This window comes from Phaethon aethereus (genome assembly GCF_964289735.1).
Source record: "Phaethon aethereus genome assembly, chromosome: 5".
NCBI lineage: Eukaryota > Metazoa > Chordata > Aves > Phaethontiformes > Phaethontidae > Phaethon > Phaethon aethereus.
Window position 1 is genome coordinate 60411934 of NC_138579.1, and position 20526 is coordinate 60432459.

A 20526-nucleotide genomic window follows, 5' to 3' on the forward strand; every position below is an offset into this window, starting at 1 on the left:
TTCAGTAGTGACTTTTTTCATGCTTGGGGATAATTAAAAACAAGCAAACAATGGTTTAATTCAGAAACACAATTTGATGGTAACTTGAGTAACAGTAAGATGTTACTAAGTAAACATTATGAAGTGATTTAGGTACTTAGGTAGAAAGGAAATAGAAATTAAACTGTTACATACTGTTAGAGCTTTCATCTCACCTTCCTTTTTTAAAGATGGGTTTAATCCTGTACTGAGATCTTTGTCTCATCCTCAAAGTTTTGCTTATTAAAATGCTTAAGTTCTCTAAATGTTACTGCTTTGTACTCTAGAGTTATGTATAAATCACTCTGTAAAAGAAAATATTTTCACTGGTATGTTCACAGAATAGCATGGTGATATATTCCGTGAAAATTTTTAAGAGTTTCAGTCTGAAGAAATTGCTGGAAGTCCTTGTTGTGAGATAAAGAACATTCTACCTGACACTTGGACCAAATTGAACTAATGATTTGGATTTTCAGTCTTATCACTTGTTATGAAATCATTGAAGCATCAACTTCTTTCACATATATTTTACTCTTATTTAATTAGCTTTGTTCTGCTGTCATGATGCGTGTGAGCAAAGGCCAGTGCTCCCTCTTGATGATGCCTCATCGTTGCCATGGTTGGCAGAGGCACACTGGTTTTCATCTTTGAGAACCTGGTGTCTGGCTCAGTGTTGTCCCTGGCAGGCCTTGGCCACTGACTGCATTTTCTGCTTTTATTCCAATTGTTTCCAACTTGTTTTCTTTAATGTTTTTAAGTGGAACATGAGACAAGGAGCTGGCAAGTTAATTGGAAAATGAAGGCAGACTTTTAAATTTTTAATTCTAGGGAAAGGAAATTGCTGTAGCTGTGAAAGAGGGAATCCTGTTAATAGCTTTTAATTGACATCTTGGTGACTGAGGTCAAATAGATGGGTAGTACTTCCTCCCGACCCTTCACCCTTCCCAGGGAGATAAGTTATGTTTCAGAGAACCTGTGTCTGGGAGCAGAGAGGTGTGGGCTGTCCCATGAGGGAGGATGAGCTGTGAACCGAGAGTGGCCACAGCATAGGCAGGACAGTACCCTTGTTGACCACAGTGCAGTCCCACAGGAAGGTCCTTGGGCAGTGGTTATGTGGGTGCAGGTCCCAGGTCAGGCTCGTCAGGGTGTTTAAGGGCTGTTGGTGTACTCAGGGCCCTGAGGGAAGGTTTGTAGAGAATAGATGTCATTGTTGAGCTGGTAATTTTATATAAGTTTTTGTGCAGCTGGCCTCTGGCACAATTTGGAGTAAGTTAAAATGGTTTAAATTCTCTCTTATCTTAGAGAATTATTCCCACATACATACAGATTAATGGAATACGCTTTTGCCATTTTCTGATAAAACATAATGTGTATTCTGTCTACTGAACAATGGCTGAGTTGATAAACTGAATATAAAGAATTTAATCTCTCTATCAATATTCTTCAATATTACGTGTTTTTGTTCTATTACGCAGAGCACTATGTTAATACAGTCAGAGGATAAAATTAGGCATACTGTTTAGTCTTTGGAGCTTTTTGGTCTCAGATTTTTTGAAACAAAACTTTCGATTGTAGCATGGACCTTCTTTTAAAAAAATTTAGATCATTTTATGTGCTCATTTCAATGGTTAAATACAATACAGAGTATTTCAATTCCTTACCACATAGGTTTCTCAAAAGCTTGTAAGAAAAGAGTAATTAACATTTATACTTTTAGTTGGTTTCTGTATAATCTTCGGGTCCAAATAAGCTTTTGGATCTAGATCTGTTGTTCAGCCTCTGTTTTGCTAATGTGTTTTATTCTGTTGTACAAATCAAGAATTACTAGTATGTGCGATTAGTTAGCTTGAGTAAAAGACTTAGAAATTGGGTTTCAGGTTAGGAATAACCAGTCCTTGAGAGACTGTAAACTGGTAGTTTAAGGAAACCTAGGCTGCAACAAGGCAAATATTAAAATACAGATGCCTCAAAAGATGATTAAGTACCAACTTAACTGGTACTTTCAATACTTATGGTATCAATTTCTATGTGCCTCCTTAGTGTTCATTCCATTCTCTAACAATATCTTGTGTTGAATGAGATTAATCATTACTCAGAAAATTCATAAGCATAAAACTTAAAAAAAAAAAAAAAGTATTTTCAGCCTGATTAAAATGTCTTGCAGGAGTGTGTTCTGTCATGTCTTTAGGCCAAAAATGAAATCTGTAACTTTTAAATGAAGAACTGAAATCTTTTGAAGACAAATCCTGACTATTTTTTCGGAATTGCTTTTATGACTTTTTCACAAGAGTTACCTCCCCCCGCATTTAAATCAACTCGGCATGGAACTTTTTGAATGTTTTGCTCTGCTAGTCTAATGTGGCAATAAGATCTAAAAATGCTTCTAGATGCTGCTGCAATACATATACAAAAAAACCCCAACAAAATAAACCAAAAAAACCACCCCAATGTGCCAAAACTTCTTGATGCCCTTATGGTCCTCACAGAACGTGTTAACCTGGACTGTTAATAGTAAGGCAAGCACGGCAGATCGAGTCTGTTATTGCTATTTGAATTAGTTTGGTTTTGTTCCAGCATAAGCAATCTGCAGTGACTATTCCTGTAATGGTATTTTCCAGTGTGCCTCAGAGACGCTCACTTTGATTGGCAGTGCTGTAGTACTGGGCATTTCTGGAGGATTCATGCCTGTTACAGCAGCCACTCAGTGTTGTTACTTAATGTGCAGTATTCCATCAGGGCTATAATTTACAACAAATTGAACATATTTCCCACTCCATTTAAAGACTGTCCCATTGTTAGAAGGCTCAAGTCCTCTTTTATGTTTTGTTGTTGGTTTTGTGATGTTTTTTGAGCTTTTTCTGGTACCAGTGGCGGGTTTATTTTGCTTCTTCTGTGTTTAATTATAGTTCCAGTGCCATTCTTGCTGTATAAGAGTAAGTTTGATTTGCATTCCCTCTGAAGCTGTTTTGACAAGTAAAACACAATGACTTTCTGCATAGTGCTGTTCACAGCGTTTCAGGCCACATTCCTGACACAGAGAAAAGTAAATGAGAGAAAGGTTGGATACTTCAAAAGTTCTCCTTCCTCCTGTTTTTGTGGTGAGTAGTTATAGGGTCTCTGTTCAGATTTGTGTGTCATGCTGCATGAGGTACTGTGAAAACCTAGAGCTCTGAACTTAATGACTGCTTGTCCCTTAAAGCTTCAGAAGCTTGAGTAGGGATACACAGATCATACTTACCCAGAATTTGTTTTAGCCTGCCTTGAGAGTTGCATCATATTTTGTGACTGTTTTTCTGTGTGGGCAATGAATCTTAGTACCCATTTTTTCTGTCTGCTATTGTCAGAGCAAGCTGGTAACTTCATGGAATTGCCTTCAGGGAGCCTAATTTGTTCTTTTTACCAACTTTGCAGTACAGTTGTCCTGTTTAGTATATAGTTCCTTCTTTTGGTTTGTCCCTAGGTGGTGTACTTTGCACTGTGAAATTCTATTCCCTTTGTCTTTTAATATAAAATTCTTTAAATCTGGTTACACAATTCTTTCTTTACTTTTAACTTGCTGCCCTCTATCCCATAGAGTTACTCTCTCAATTTTTTGTTAGCTTTTAGTGACAAACCCTTGGGTATATAAAAGCTCAGCTCAGGCTGATGGAAGTTTGGTGCGGACACAGCGATATTTCCTTCCTTTGCACACTGCAGAATTTGGACCGGAGGGAACCTTTTTATTTCAGGACGAGAAACACCCTTTTCTACCCCTTAGCCTTTCTGATCTCTTCTCATTGTGTTTACTTAGTCCCTTGCTCTATGCTGCCTATGCAAGTCATTCATAATGTCTTGGTGCTCCGTTCCTCCGTTTCATGCACAATGTTGATTTTGTAGGAGTGGCTGTTGATTTGGTGTCCTGGCTTCAAGAACTGTTTATCATGGTTTGTAGCTTGAAGCCTGTTTAATCTGATGTGATTCTGGCTACTCAGGTGGCATCAGCACCCTGTTTGTGCAATTTTTCCCAGTGTGGTAAGGTAACACATGTAAACAGCAGTTTTGTAATCAACTGCCCGTCTAAATATGTCAAATTCTCATTTCAACTGATGCAGCTTTCACAGCTTTGATTTAAATGGAACTATGTTGCTTTAAAACAATAAAAGACTGTCCTCTGTTTTTACTATGTTTTTGTGATTCTTAAACTGTACTTGCTATGTTGTAGCTACTTAAGTAGGACACAAAAATAACTGGGGCTATTCATAGTGTCTGCAATTTAACATGTGCTCAATGTTTTCAGTACTAGGTTCATAATCTTTCTCTACTTTTTTTTGTAGCTACTTCTGGTTTTGAGAAGTAGGACTATTTTTTCACTCTCCAGGTTCCTTTTAATTACAGTGATACAACAGTAGGTTTTTGACAAATTCTATCAAGAAAGCAGATGTATGCTTCTATCCTTAGACTTCTATTTCTTGAGCTGTTGCATAAATGTGCTAGATATTAGGATTGATATATTTTCTACTGAAATGAAATCTCCCACTAAAATAAAGATGTAGTACAAAAAGAATAAATGTCTCTTCATGTAGTTTCAGCATGAAGGACTGAGGTATAAATGGATGGGGAAAAGTGACAATTTGCTTTCACAGGATTCAGTAATCAGGAACTACTTTTTTCTTGTACTGAGGAAAATTCCACTCATAATTATAGCATATCCAGTGCATCAAGGCATGCCATTCTATTTTTAGCTAAGTTGTCTACCATCTTTCCCATCCAAAATGTCCTCATAAGACTTATAATCATTCTTGATTATTATAGCCAGTCATTCATTTTCCTGGTTTAGCCAGCTCCATCTTCTCCAATGCAACAGATCTACATGTTTTCTATTTGTTACAGAGGTATATTTCAGTGTTCTGTTTCACTTGATCTTGTGTGTTTTAAAATACAATCTATTATGCAGTATTGCTTAGTTATGACACTTATTCCCACAGCTGGTTGCCCATTTAGTAATTCATAATATACGAAGTACACATACTGATAAGATGTAAGATTCTGTGTATGCAGACCTCACCTGTTGCATCTTTCATCTTTATGCCTGTAGGAACTGGTTTTGTGGAGTGAAATTCTGCTTTTGGATAACGCCATTGATCATTTGTCTCTTAGGCCAAATGAATCAAGGTGTGACACAACTCCATGAAAATCCAGTGCTATTTGTCATTCTTGCACACCTCTGCCTTCCCAGTGACATGTATAAATCAAGACAGACATATCTTTCTGAATATTAATAACAAACATATGATAGGTTTTATCTGAGCTAAAGCTGTCTCCACAATAGCATGAAGAAAGAAGATGATATGGGCTGTCTTTCCACTGGATGTCACTCTTAGCTTAGATCTATGGTGTCTTAATACTAATGCATTGTCTACATAAACTTGATACCTGTTGTGGGTTTTTTTAAGACCAAGTTTTAAAGAGGTTTATTTAACCTTATGGCCTTAAGATTTTTTTTTTTAAGGGAAAAAAAGTGCTCAAAATGTTGTTGGTGATCTGATCTGGAGTTAGTTTTTACTTGTGTGATTCTAGCATATTTCTGAACAGGGGATGAATTTGTGAAACTTAATAGTGTAGAGAAGCACATGGATAAAATTCTCAGGTATTGAGAGAATCTATTGATATGAGTCTGTTGCAAGCCAATTCCCCTGTGCGTGGTAGACCTGATAGCCCACAATTTTTTTCATATTTGATTTTAACCATTCCTTATTTAGTCTTTGCTTGTTTTTTTATAGAGCTAGTGAATAAAAAGATTCTGCTAAAACATCATCATCTACATATACAGATGTGGATATCAATGGGAAGATTGATTTTTTCTTAAAGCTTTATAAAACTAATTTCTGTTCTCATGAATTCTATGTGCTTTTAGCCTCAAAAGATAGATTATATCCTGTATTCATTAATCTTTACTCTACTTTTAGCAGTGGATAAAATAATGTGTAATAAAGAAAAATGTTTCTTGTCTGACGTGCCTTTCAGAAGAAAAATCCAAATCCACTGAAGGTACAGAATTTCCCTCCAGAAAACTGAGGCAAGAAGTCCAGGTGTTAACTGGATATCAAAGGATAGCTTTTTTCCCTGTATAGGGGAAAAATGTTGCAGCCTGCCGTACAGTATTGGTATTCACTGATCCTTGCCATTGAACTTCCCAGTTCATAGCTTACAGAATGGCTTCCAGGGAATAGGCTTCCCCTACAGAATACAGGGAGCATTATTCTGTGGACCCAGAAGGGGTGTTGTTCCCTAGACTAAAGGATGTTCCAACAATGCTGATCCTATTTCTACTTCTTACTGCCCTTGGAACTGTAGGATCTCTGTGGACTGTAGTAGGATACTGTGGGACTGAGAGGGTGCTAATACAGTGTTTGCATCTCCTAATCCTCAGCAGAGTCTCTGCATACACAAGTATGTGTTTATCTGTTTCATTTGGAGCATGCACAAATAAAGCCATTCCTTTCTCTAGTGTGAAGTGACACGTGGGAGATGTAGCTTTTCTACAGTCCCGAGACAGAAGTGACTGGCATTTGAAGAGTGGGCAAAATTGCATTCCTTTCCATCACTTGCTGCCCTTTTCATACATTCAGTATACGAGAGAGATTTGACCCTAGTAAATATACTCCCAAAAGTCATTTTAGGTTATGCCAACGAGCTAAACTGCTCATTAATTGATGTTCTGTAATGCTCCATTAGAAGCAGCAATTTAAAATATATCATGCATAGGTTTTGTTTGCCTGTGTTCCATTAAGTTGTCACAGGATGCTTCTGGTTCTGTCGCATTTTGTTTTGCACTACTCCTCAGGGTCACACAGAACAGCACACAGCTGTCCCTCTACAATTACATTTCAATGACACAACTCAGATGTTTGGCTTGTTGGCTTAACGCTAACAATGTCAGTATTTATCGGCAGCAAATGAGCTTTGAAATTAACATTCCTTTAAGGTGATTTTTGAAGTATTTTTGAAGTTCATGTCTCTCATACTTAAATGTCATGTTACTTTGATTCACAGTCAGAGCAGAGGGGACAAAATTTGTATGGATGCAGGAACCTCGTCTCCCTTCCCTGTGACTGCATACTATGGTAAACACTTACGTGGGCTAAAAGTGAAACACCAAGGCTGAGTTTGGAAATTCCATACTATGATGGCTTTTGCTCCCACAGAGCTAGTTTAAACAGCTGATGCAAGTTTGAACAGCTAGAAACAATACAGAGATTAAGAATGCCAATTTGTTTTCAGTTGTCAGTAACATTTACTCCATGTGTGTCCTGTAAATGCCAAATGAGCGAGTTTGTATTCCAGTCTCATTTGAGTTATTGTACAATCATAAGCAGGCCTAAATTATTGCAGCTTATACATGGCCCTTGGCTGCCTTTTAGGCACTGACAAGGCTGATTTCTTGTCAGTGTCTGCTAAAGAGATGGATGGCAGTTTGTGCATGGTCACCTGGCCCCATGTACAGCCTCTGGAGTGGGGAACAAATGAAAGGATAATTAAAGAGCAAATGGGATGTAGAACCTGTGCTTGTAGAACATCTGCATGAATGCCAAGAAACATCCCACCCAGAGAGCAGCAACTTGGATTATTTGTTGTGGTATCTGCTCTGCTAAATGCAGTGAGGAATCTAGCATCTTTTTGTTCATGCCAAGTGAAGCGATTTGGTACTATGGTACTTTGGCTTCATGTTACTCCTGTACAGACTTTTTGTTCCTGTTTAGAAGAATATAGTTTTAATATTTATATGTGGCTTTCTTTGACACTTCTATTGAAAATGTTGGTGATGATAATGATAATGTATTTGATGATAGTATTTCATAATTTGGGATCTACAAATATACCTCATACCCTATGGTCTGGTTAACTTTGGGGGCACTATTGGTAAATGTTGCAGTAGTGTTTTCATGCCTGGTCTCCTGCTAAAAAGGAGAGGTAAAAGACAGTACCAGGCAGCTTAAATAAACCATTTTTAATTTCTTCATTTGAATCCATTATTTTTCAAAAAACTCTTACATTATCCTTTGTAAAAAGCATAGTCTTTTGCATTAATTTTGTAAAGCTTATGTTCCCTAGACATTACAGGATGAATGACCTCCCAGTTTTAGCTCTGCTCTTTTTTCATGGAGGAACTTTCAGCAAAACAGTGGCTACCAGTAGTTGAGTCTTGCACTGGTTTGAGTTTTGGGCATAGCATATGGTCTAACTATAGATTATTTATAAGGTAAGTTTAACTCTTTAACTCCTGCTTGTATTTTGAAAAATACAAAATAAAAAAATTTATCTTGAAATAATTCTGAGCAGTTTAGTTCTTCAAAGTTATGCTCAGAATGTGCATTTGGCTCATTCAGTAAAAATGAGAAGCTGGCATACAGTCTGATCAAACAGGCATTCACTGGTGAGAAGAGACACTTTTTGAATATTTAGGTATTTATCTGCAACTGGGAAAATTACCCCCCTCAGTTTTTTTCATCAGACTTTTGATACATGTAATAGTAAACCTAAAACCCTTATCTCTGTGTCCATCCATAATGGCTTAATTTTCAGGACGTGTGGTTATTCCATCTTATCTCAAACATATGTTTGCATTAGCCATTGAAATGCAAATAGCTAATGTGTTTGATTGTATCATTATCTCAATATCAGTCATCATGATTTTCCTGTTGAAAAGCAGGAAACGTTTGTAAGCACGATCTTCCCTCTTTTTCTCACCTTCCCTCTGGCAAAATAGAGACACATGAACTGAATGACATATTATAGCTATGCAGAACAGTTTTTCTATCAGTTTTTATAAAGAGAAACCCTTGAAGGACTATTTCTGTTGTATTTACAATACTTGCTGCATTCATTTATATCTCATGAAGGCTTTAAAAAAACTATTGTAAATTTGTTTCTTTACATTTCTAATATTGAAGACAAAACTGCACACAACTGATGATAAAGAAAAATGGTGTGATTTGAGGATAATACCACAGACTGTGCCTGGTATTTGCTTCTGTGCTGAAATAGCATCCCTTAATGTGTGAATATTGTCTGAACCTTGCCTGAGGGAAGCCTAAGGAGCTGTCAGTCATGCAGGCCTGGAGCTTAGCTGGAGATACAGTGATGACTTCCAGTGTGATCATGTAGATGAGTTGTTCCATTAAGTACTGCTACATTTGTTACTACTGATTATGCTTCAGTAACAGGGTATTTAGTATTTTGTTTAGACTGTGCCCGATTTCTTAGTGTTTTAAACTGGAAGAAGTTGCACTCTGTTTTATTACATTTTTGGACTGCATCTTGCAGTATTTTTGAGTGTGAATTCAGATGTAGTAGCAACAGTGGCCTGCGTCTAGGTATTGAAAAAAAAATACTTACTAATATTTATCTGATACAGCTTCTGAGGAGTAGCTGCTTCATCTGAAATAACCAGATAAACAAGGGACTGGAAGGGAAAGAGGGCTTAAATACAGGCTTAAAAAGGTTCACAAGTAGATGCTTTAAGAAAGCTTATAAAGGACTATGTCTTATCTGTTACTCTGGAAATTAATGGTAAGCATCTTCCTGAGCAATGGAAACCATATATATGTTTTTTTTTTTTCCCCCCTTGAATCTCACAACAGTTCATAAACAAATACTGGAGTGGCATTTAGATGTTTTTACACACTGGCAACATGTAAATGTTCCTCTCACAGGTAGTCGTCCAAGCATGTGGATCAGTAAGAGAGTGAATCTCTCTGCTAGTGTGGGAATTTGTTGCCAAGAGTCAGACTGGAAGGTATTGATCCAGCATGCTGTCCCTCTTCACTGTGGGAATCATTTTAAGAATGAAATGTACTGGTCTATGAGAAATGATTTAGTTGATCTCAGAAGAAAATATTTGTATGAGGAAATGCAGCACAGTGGTGCTAACCACATCTGTGTTTTCTACATCATAGAAAGAAAGAAGGCTGATGCAGTGGTAGCTGAAGTATCAGATAATTTCCTGAACTGTAGGTAGGAAGAGATTAATAGTTAAGCTATGTTCATGGTACTGTCAATGGGGACTCTAGGAAATGTGAAGCAGCAGAGTACAAGAAAGTGTGTGTGTTTGACACCATGTTTAGGGTATTTAGACACTGACTTTATTTGCGGGCACCTGTAATCCTTTTCTGACTAGCGCTGTTCTGACTATCACTTCTAATGACTTCACAGGTTAAATTATTAAAACTAAACTGGGTATAGATGTCAACTTAGAAATGCTCTCCCTTGGCCATGATAAAGCTACATAGGTTAAATTAAATTGCTGCTATCTAGCAGGTGCTAATTGTATGAAAAAATGGAGAATTTCCCTCTCCCCATTTGGCAAATCAAGTACAAGTCACAGGAATCAATTTTAGATTTTTTCACATTTCTAGAACTGAAGTGTGAAATCAATGTGTTTCTGGTTTCATTGGAACTATCAACAATACTAAATATAGATGAGAGTCCATATGTTGCTTCTAAACAATGTGAGCTCTTAGACACTTAAAGGAGGGAAAGGTGGCAAAAGTAAAGAAAAAAGAATGTAGTGGACTCCTAGTTCTGCTTGGGGGTTCCTGAAGAGATGGAAGGATAGGACATTTTTGCATTAAAAATGGCATCTACAGCTCCATTATTTTTCTCCTGTGTTTTGGTCTATGGGATACATTGATCGGCATCCATTCCACGTTAATTACCTTGGAAACAGTCTGCCACTATTCCAACTTGGATTCTCCTTTGGCTGTCTTGGTATATCAGGCTTGTTACTGATCATAGATGCCATCTTTTTATTCTTGCATTTATAGTTTACATTTGTACTCCTTTGCATGCATTCATTTAGAACCAGTCTCTTTTATCTGATATTTCAATACCAAGAGGGTTTTTTGGGGGCTTGTTTTCTTGGGAAAGAAGCCAAGAGGAAACAGCTTCTCTGTTTTAAGTGGACTACAGAACAAAATCCAATGACCCTACTTACCAACATTATAATTTTTCCTAAGATAAGGATTTTTTTTTCCCCCTTAAGCCTCCAGTGAGTGTGGAATTAAATTAATAGTGTAGTAAGAAAATGGCTGAAGGACCGCTACTGAATCGAACTTTGTAAAATCAGTTTGCTTAATTTTCTATGTTGCACTTACATTGTTTTCTTCATAAGGAACAGTTAGCACTTTTGTTACTTTGCATTTTATGTTCTGCAGCAAGTACCTCTGAACTTTTCTCTATGGCTTTTCTTGTTAAACAGTGATCATGAAAGCAGTGTTGTGGAATTAGGGTGTAACTTCAGAGCTTTTTGTGTTTGGTCTTTCAGAAATGCAGAAATACCAACTGACATAAATTCAGAAGTTTTAGAATCCCTTTCAGAAAGCACATTTCTAGTCACTTTTTTTACAGCTCAAAAAGAGACTGAACTCTTTTTGCAGATCTCCTGTTAATGTTCTTACAATGTTATCTTCTTAGAATTCCAGATAATGATAGTCTTGATTTGTTTGACTCTACTCTTTTTTTTGTTTGTTTGCATAAAACTGGGGGAATTTTCTTTTTCTAGCTGACTCTGCGTACAAAGAGATTGCCACTGTTCCCAGGCAAACAAGTCAAAAAGTCTATATCACCCATCCTGTCTTCATGGAAAAAGGATCTATCAGGTCATATGTAAGTTGCTTTGATAACTATCATTTATTGTTTGCTAGTTAGGCACAGGTGAAAACCTACATTCCTGTCTCGTGACCTTTTTAAGAATACTTATTTCCCTATTCATATGCTGTTTCTTAAGACAGCTGCTGTTGTGCTGCACTGCCCCAAGTTTATCTCCAGTTTTTAACAAATAACTATCAAACAGGAGATTCCAGGGGGAAAAAATAAAAAATTAATCGCTGCTTGACATATGATGCACAATGGAGGAGAATGGTTGAATGTAAACCCTGTTTGGCATTTCTCTTACAATCTGGGGAGATGATTTAACCACTGAGCTCTTCTTTTTACACCTTCAACTCAAGTATTTCAGTTGTCTGGTTTGTAAAGCGACTTCCCAGACAATTACATCAACACAGTGGAGGCAGGAGTGAGCATGAGTCAAAGGTTGATGGAGGGAGATAGGGAGAAATTTTTAAACGGTGAAGAGAAGCCACAACCTTTGTCCTCACATATATACAGGGCCAAAATTTCTCCTTATACACAAGGAAGTCCTTTTTTGATAGATGCTATATTAAATATATAGAAAAATCTGTGGGTTTTTCTGGATGCGCCCCCCCAACGTAACAGTTTCTGCTGATTTTTTTTTTTTTCTTGTTGAAAATTTCCTAAACACTTCTAATACCAACCTATCCAGCTCAAAATAAAATGCATGTAGTGAAATTTGTTTTTATCAGTCTAATGTTGTATCAAACGTCTTCACATTAATCTATCTGATGGTGTGTGTGGGGAAATAATGCAGGGTATATTATCTAATTTCTACTGATGGGCAGCAGGAACACGTAGAAGTTTCTACAGTGCTGTGGTCCTAATCTGTAACTCTGGTAATAGAGCAGCATTTGTCATGCTGAGAGGTAAATCCAGTGTCATTGCATGGGTTATCTTACTGCTTTTAGTGTTGACTTTTCCCCAGGTGGTCAATTTACTTCAATTATGAAGCTGGCTTGCTGCAACAGGATATTTGCAAAATGGACAGAACCTAATAAGATGTGTAAGATTCCCTATGTGTAGGGAGGATGATGTATACTAGCCACCCTCTAGAAAAAGTGAAGAATGGCCTCTGTTCACTAGGCAAAGTTCACACATGCTCTAATGAACAATGTAAAATTGGAATTATTAAAAATAATAATGAAACCCAGTAAAAATCTGGACCTTGTTGTTGAACTTGTATTGGTTTTTGCATGAATAGGAATGTTAAATAACCTAAAAGGTTTGCGATGAGCTTCAAGAGAAACTTGCTGTCACGAAGATTTTGTGGGTATTCTTGTGCATGCAGTGATGCATGTCTGGATTACTGCTAATGCTGTAAGAAGCACAATTGAGTCAACTTAAATTTTCCTAGTGCGTTGAACCAAGGGACGTTAGCCAAGCTTGCCTGCTGACAATAGCATTACAAGCTCATTTTTCTAGTTAAGATTTAACAGTATTTGCATTTTCCTTGGCACTATATTAATTAAACAACTGTGATGCTGCTCAAGCTGCAGATCAAGTCCAGCAAACAGGAAAGAAAGTGAATCATAACTAGGCTATTAACCCAAATGAGAGTAATAAGACATTCTAAGCCTATTTCCTATTTGAGTTCTGGGCTTTGAAATTCTTGTTGAATCAGGATAAGACTGAACTGTAATCTTTGGTCTGTTTCAGGTAATTCTGATTCCAGTATAGAAGGTCCTAAATCAATTAATGTTAACACAGGTAGCTAGAAGAGGTAGCTTGGATCATATTCTCCTTATATTTTTCAGACATCACTAAAGCTGTATTTAGAAACTGAAGAACTGCCTGGGCCATAGTGACTTGGAAATTGCAAGTGCTCAAGAAACTGCTTGTGACATGAATGACCTTCTTTATCCCAAATGATCTCAGAAGGGGTTACAGGCAAATGTAGACCTCTGCACTGAGCTAACTAGCTTCCATGTTAGTGGAGTTTAATCATGTTGGAAGAGTGAGAGCACAGCCAGGCAGTTGTGAAAACCTTCCTTAAACTTGTGTGATTCATTAACTTCAATGCTGTTCCTAATGGTGCCACTGACAGGAATGACACTGCTCAGATCACTTAATTTACCTTTACAAGAGATCCTTTGTTGTACAATTGCAAAGAGTTATTAAAAGATCCATGTGTCTTACTGGTTTGTAGTGTGCATAGGTAGGAAAAAAAGTTAAGCTAAACTCTTATTTCTATAGTGATTTACATGGGAGACCCTCATGCTACTTCAGTGTATGTGAACATAAATTGTAGAATGATGTGTTTCCACATATTTCCACCTGAAATACATTTTTTGAAAGTAATAGTAGTTGGTATCTTCTAAGGTACTAGGTATATTTGAAAGAATGAACCCAAAATTCATTTGTTTTCTGATACTTTTATACACATGAACTTGTCTCTTTTTGTTTTTTGTTTTTTGTTTTTGTTCTGCTCTCAGTTCTTCACAGTGTCTTTAGTCCTGTTTTCTCCACACTGGCTTTACTGGAGATTGAAGCCTATATTGTTAGTGTTTAGTAGCTCAGTTTTCATTCAAACAGGTGGTCTTGTTGTGACCAAGAAATGAAGGAAATGGGGCCTATTCGCCCATTCCAGACTAACATATTTAAGTACATATTTTTAGGATAAAGGTTTGGGATTTTTTTCATGTGGTAATTAAAACTAAATAACCTTTAGACCATACTTGAATCCAGTGAGATTTGATTTTGAAGTTATTTTAAAGGAAGTTCTGTAACTTAAAATGTGTTCTGTTAATTTAATGGTTTAATATATTTAAATTAACTAAGTCATTTTAAAGAAATTACTCAGCAATCTCTTTGAAACTTGCTTCCATTTGTTTCTAATGAACTTGAATTCTTTTCCAGATATAATCTGTTTCAAGAGAGTGGCTTCATGTTGCAATAATACTTCTCATTACATTTCAAGGACTTAACTCATTTTTTCCTTAATAATGTACCCTTGGCAACTAGTACATAGCAGTTTCCTGTTTCGGTAGTACACTCCTTTTTAAAAATAACACTGAAGCTGTGTGAAGTTTGCCTAGGGGCACTTCTTGATTACTAAACTGAGGATTATGGAATATCTGCAATATTTTCAACATAAAAAAGGGATCTCAAAATCTCTGTGTTAGTTTGCATTTCCTGGACCTAAGAAAAATATCTAGGGGCTGGAGATTTTTAGTTTTTTATTAGCAGCAGTTGTTGCACAAAGCATTTAAGAGAAGACTGAGTGGGGCTGCAGCACTGCTCACTTATGTCAAGAAGTCCATATGCAGTATTTCCAGATTGATGGTTCAAAACGCTGCAGTACACCCTAGGAGAAATTCTGATGGTTTCTTGCTATGTGAGAAGATTGTTTCCAGTGCCAGGTGCTGGTGCATAAATGTCTGTTTTATAGTGTATTCAGAATGACCCCTCATCAAACACGGTGGAGATGGCATACCTTATTGCTTTTCTATTTCAGTGCTATTTTAAAAACAGCATTTAAGTAGACATAGCTGATTCCACAGTGTCTGAAAAGACTAAGTCTGCAGGGTGTCTCATTAGACTGTTTACGTGTTTTTGTTTGGCTTGGAAAAGCAGTACAGTGAAAGGGCATGTGACAAACTTGCCTTCTTTTGTAACTGGAAAGGAAGTTGGCTGGCTTCCAATAAAATGAGCATTTCACTTCAATTAAGCACTGTCAGAAAACAGTCTTGTCCCATCAAAAGTGAAATATTAATATTATTATGTTGCCTTTATTAATCTGTTCTGTGTTTTAATATTGATTCATTTAAAGACTAAAGATTGACAGCTATGTATGATAGGAAAAATGACTGCAGAAGCTCTGAAGATAGTTACCATTCTTAGATGAATTTAGAGAAACACTTTTTCAGTATACAACTTTTTGATGAGTTGCTCTGTATATTCCTCCATTAATTTAGGAGTTTGCTTTAACTATGTTCTCGTCCTTCCCAGGTTTTCCCAGGTTTCCTCCTTCCCAGCCCCCCTGCCCCCCACCATGGTTGGGCTGCCAGGCTTGAAGCTAAAGCATGATTCAATCTTTTTGTGTCTTCCCATTCAGCTCGGGTCCAGCTGATCAGTGAGTTGTGACTAGAGGATCCTTGATGGAAGCTACGATTGCCTCGATAGCTGTGTACACTGATTAGAGGAGAAACAGCTGCCTCTTGTGTCTTTTGTTCTGGTGGCCCTTTAAAGATTGGTCCTGTGTCAGAGCCTGTTTGCATATCATTGCTTAGGTAGCCTGAAATAGTTGGGTGTGTGCAAGCTCCTGGCATACTTAATGGTTGGCATTCTTTATTTAAAAAAAAAAAAAAAAAATTAAATATCTTCTTATCTGCCTTACAGATCTCTATTGCTTATATTGCTGCATTGCCTATAGTTTGAAAAGAGGCTGTTAGACAATAGCAGTCTGCATTATGGAAAGTGATCCTTTCTGAGCAACGTGTGAGAATGGTATCTTTCAAATTAAAAAATGTTTTTCCTATTATTATCTGACCGTTCTGCAGTTACACAGCCTGTGAGGCAGATGCTGACCCATGTATTTGTACAAGTTTCATGAAACAGGATGCTCAGTAATGTAGTGGAAAATGTGAAATAACTATGAATATACACAGCAGTTCTTGCTGCTTCGGAGAGTGAGAAGCAAAAGATGTTCTTACTCAAAATCCAAGTTGTAGAGTGTTAAAATGGGCATTTACATACAGCCAACAACCATACGTCAGGTATAGTTGCATGGTAGAACTCTAAATGGAGCCAGTAGTTAAACTCAGTGCTGTGATGAATAGAAGACATTGAATTAGTCATGTGCTTTATCCGTTGAGGCAAAATGTTAATCTTTAATCTGAATTAGTTCTGAGTATCTCAAATTCAGCTTTAGACTGCTTCGCAAATCATCCTTTAAGGACCTGGCATAGTCCTTATCCTGGTTACAAGTGTTTTTGCTAACAGGATCTTTATAGAAATGGCATGGTCTTGCCGGTAAGTGATGGTATAACTCTCTTCTAGTTGCAGCACAGGAAATTCCAAACCCTAGATCATGTTTATAATAAAAATTGTACTTTATGGCACAATGACTTGTTTGTTTTTCATACGGATATATACCTGCAAGTCTTGGCTTGCATTTCACACATGTACTGGTTCAAAAAAAAAAAAAAACAAAACCAAAAACCCAACATCAGTTGTTCTGAAGGGATTTTTGGGTTCTAAATCTGTTTGAATGTGTTTTGCTGTCCTCCGTGTTTTTGTTGTTGTTTCGTGTTGAGTAATAAGCCTTCTCAGACCTCTGTTGAACTGATAACTCAGGCACTGGATAAAAGCAGCATAGTTTAGCTAGTTTCTGTATTGTAGTTGGATTCAGCAGCATTGGAGTAATTGTTACAATAGTGTTTAGTTCATTGAGAGTGTCAGGACTCATAAGACACTCAGTAGTCTTTTAAAAAAGTGATACTGTGACGAGGTGGTGGGTAGCACCATTGCTTGAATGGGCACTGTCACAGCAATACTAGCATGCTTGATCTGTCTGTTGGAGTGTTTCCTTGCCAGGAAAAGTACTCCTTTCCTCCTGTGTCTCCTAACCATGGAGTTGTTTTGGGCTGTGTGGCATGGCCAGAAGAACTGGTTTTGTTTTTATCTTGATTTTATGCTGAGATGATTGAACACAAGGCTTCCCTGCAAGCACAGCAAGGCAGCATGATTTTCATACCTTGTTACCCTTTCCCATTTCCTGTCTCTCCTTTTTGCTGCCCACATATCTCCCTTTCTCCACCCCAGTCTTTTCCCTTCTCTGCCCCCACTACATTTTCCTTGTTGGTCCCAGTTTTGCCACATCTATACCCAGATTTGGCATTTCTGATACCATTATCTAGATGACCTTAGCCTTTTGTGGTGTTACTGATATGGTTACCTAAATGCTGCTGGCATTGCACAGCTCTGCTCTCCAGAAAGTCCCCAGCACTCTCCTTCAGTTATTGATGGAATTAATCTGTTTTTTGTGTAAGTCCCCCATTACCATCCATGAAGCCCAGTCATTCTTCATGGTGCTATCTGTAACTCTTGTCTGCTTCTCACCTTTGGCATTTTTGCATGCCATGTTCAGTAGCTTTCCATGTCCTCTGCAGTTGGCTTAAGCTCATGCCAGGGCCTAGTCCTTTGCCTGCAGCCCTAGTAGGTATACAGGGCAAACTCTGTGCTTCTGCCATGCCTTTTTCCACATGGTAGGGTTTCTTGGGGAAAGAACATGTTTTCTGGTCATGCAGGAATCAACAAAAGGGTTTGTTTGCTCAACAACCTGGAGAAGTAGAATAAAGCTGTCGTGGCATGCCACTGAGCACTGAAACTGTGCAAACACCCAATTTGATCTGTTCTGCTGGGACTCAGTTGGAGTACGTATATCAGTCCATTCTTTTGAACCTGCTGGGCATTTTATGGGAAAATCAGCATGAGTATTTGTGTAATGCTGCTTCACACTTCTATTCTCCTCCTAAAAAAAATTTGTAGGATCTCTGAGCACCTTTGAAAATCAGTTATTTTAAGAATACATACAATTTACCTTACCAAACCTGAACAGTCCACATTTGAAAAAAATTACAAATTACTTGCCTTTTCTTAATGTCAATGTATCAGCAGTGACCTCCAATTGAGTGCAGTAAAAACAGAATCTGATTCTTTAATGGGGTTAAAAGTTCCACAGATAGCTAAAACAGGCTGAAAGCTACTCTTGTACTTTATCACTGCAGTTTATTTTAAGGAAAAGTTTAAATATTTTGTGGCTCATGGGCTTCCTGTTCTTTCAAAAGTCATGCTATCATTTCTATGGAGACAGTTGGTACTTGTTGAATGATAGCATCAGTGTTCCAAAGGTTTCACAGGCTAACATAACGATTCTGTTGGGTATTCATGAAGATCAAAAGAGGTCTTTCAGAACAGTAGGCAAGAGGAGGATCAGTTATATTACTGATAAGTTCATCTGGGTAGAACAAATATACATTAATATTCATAAGAGTAGAAAATTAGTATTTAAAATAATTGTAATAGTTTTACTCAGACAGTACCTTTTCCAGTAACTTCAAAGGGAGCAAGACAAGTCTTTATCTGACTTCAAGGAGGTTTTATTCCTTGGGCGCAGCTATTCCTACCAATACATGGGGGATGTAATACTAGTCTGCAAAGACATTTAATGTAATTTGGAAGTAGCCTGTATACTGCAGTTTGGGAACTGGTTGACTATAGTGTTGGGAGACATTATAAAAGTAACATTAGCAATTTGAATAGACACAGATTGCTATAAGTTTAGTTGTTTAGTTTGTTTTTATTTAGTTTGTTTTATACCACAGAAGGTATGGATAATGCATAAATAAAGAAGGCTTGAGGGTGAAAAATGGACAATGTAGCTAATTAATGCTTCTAAAAAGAAAGACCTTCATCCTTTCACATCTCTCAAGGCATAGTCAAAACATGAATTTGTTTCTCACAATCATCATCCAACACTTATATTAATGATTAATTATCTAGACCTTTATTTTTGCAGACTGCTGTTTCTCCTGATCCCAGTATGAATCATAGAACCATAAAATCATTTAAGTTGGAAAAAACCCTTAACATCATCGAGTCCAACTACAAACCTAACACTAAGTCCACCACTGAACTCTGGTCCTAAGTGCCACATCTGCATGTCTTTTTAAATACCTCCAGGGATGAAGATTCAACCACTTCTCTGGGCAGCCTGTTCCAATGCTTGATAACCCTTTTGTTGAAGAAACTTTTCCTAATATCCAATCTAAAACTCCCCTGGCACAACTTGAGGCTGTTTCCTCTCATCCTATCACTTCTTACTTGGGAGAAGAGACCAATAGCCACCTTGTTACAACCTCCTTTCAGGAAGTTGTAGAGAACAACAAGGTCTCCCCTGAGCTTCCTCTTCTCCAGACTAAACAACCCCGGTTCCCTCAGCCACTCCTCATAAGACTTGTTCTCCAGACCCCTCACCAGCTTTGTTGCCCTTCTCTGGACACACTCCAGCACCTCAATGCCTGTCTTGTAGTGAGGGGCCCAAAACCGAACACAGTATTTGAGGTGTGGTCTCACTAGTGCCAAGTACAGGGACACGATCACTTCCCTGGTCTTGCTGGCCATACTATTTCTGATAGAAGCCAGGATGCTGTTGGCTGCCTTGGCCACCTGAGCACACTGCTGCCTGTGGCAACTGTAGCGTGTAATATCAAGAAACTGCTAAGAAAATAAACTCTTCTCCCACCAACTTGACACATTATCCAGTGCTTGGGAAAATTTTGGTTACAAACCCATATTTCCACCATGTTGGTCAGCATTATCTGACTGCAGGATTGCACATTGATTAGCATCAAATATTTTCTTCATGCTTTCAAGCAGGTCTCTTACTTCTGTAATCTCTCCAATTAATGTAGTTCCTTGGTGTCAGTTTGATTCTGATCAAATTTTGCCAAAGACAATTTAGGAAGCTGTTAAATGAGGAAAAGTACTAAACTGCAAAGAAAGTAGAAAGCAGCCACGCTGTCTCTGGAAGTTAATTTTTTCCTAATAGGCCTAAAAAAATGTCTTAAAGGCTCCTTGAAAGGAGCGATGGAGTGGGCAACAAAGAGTAACTAATAGAAGATTAACACTGCTTCATTAGCATGACAACCCTCTTTACCTGGCTTTGGCAGGTTTTGAAGAAAGGGCAGGATTGCATGGGCTAGAGGGAAGGATTCCTGAACCCAGTGATGAAAGCACTTACCTGGAAGAGAGCAGGTCTGGTTTCTAGTCCTTTCTCCAAAACTTGTTTATGTATTTTACACTGAATATTCGCTGGGTGAAATGGTAAGATATAGA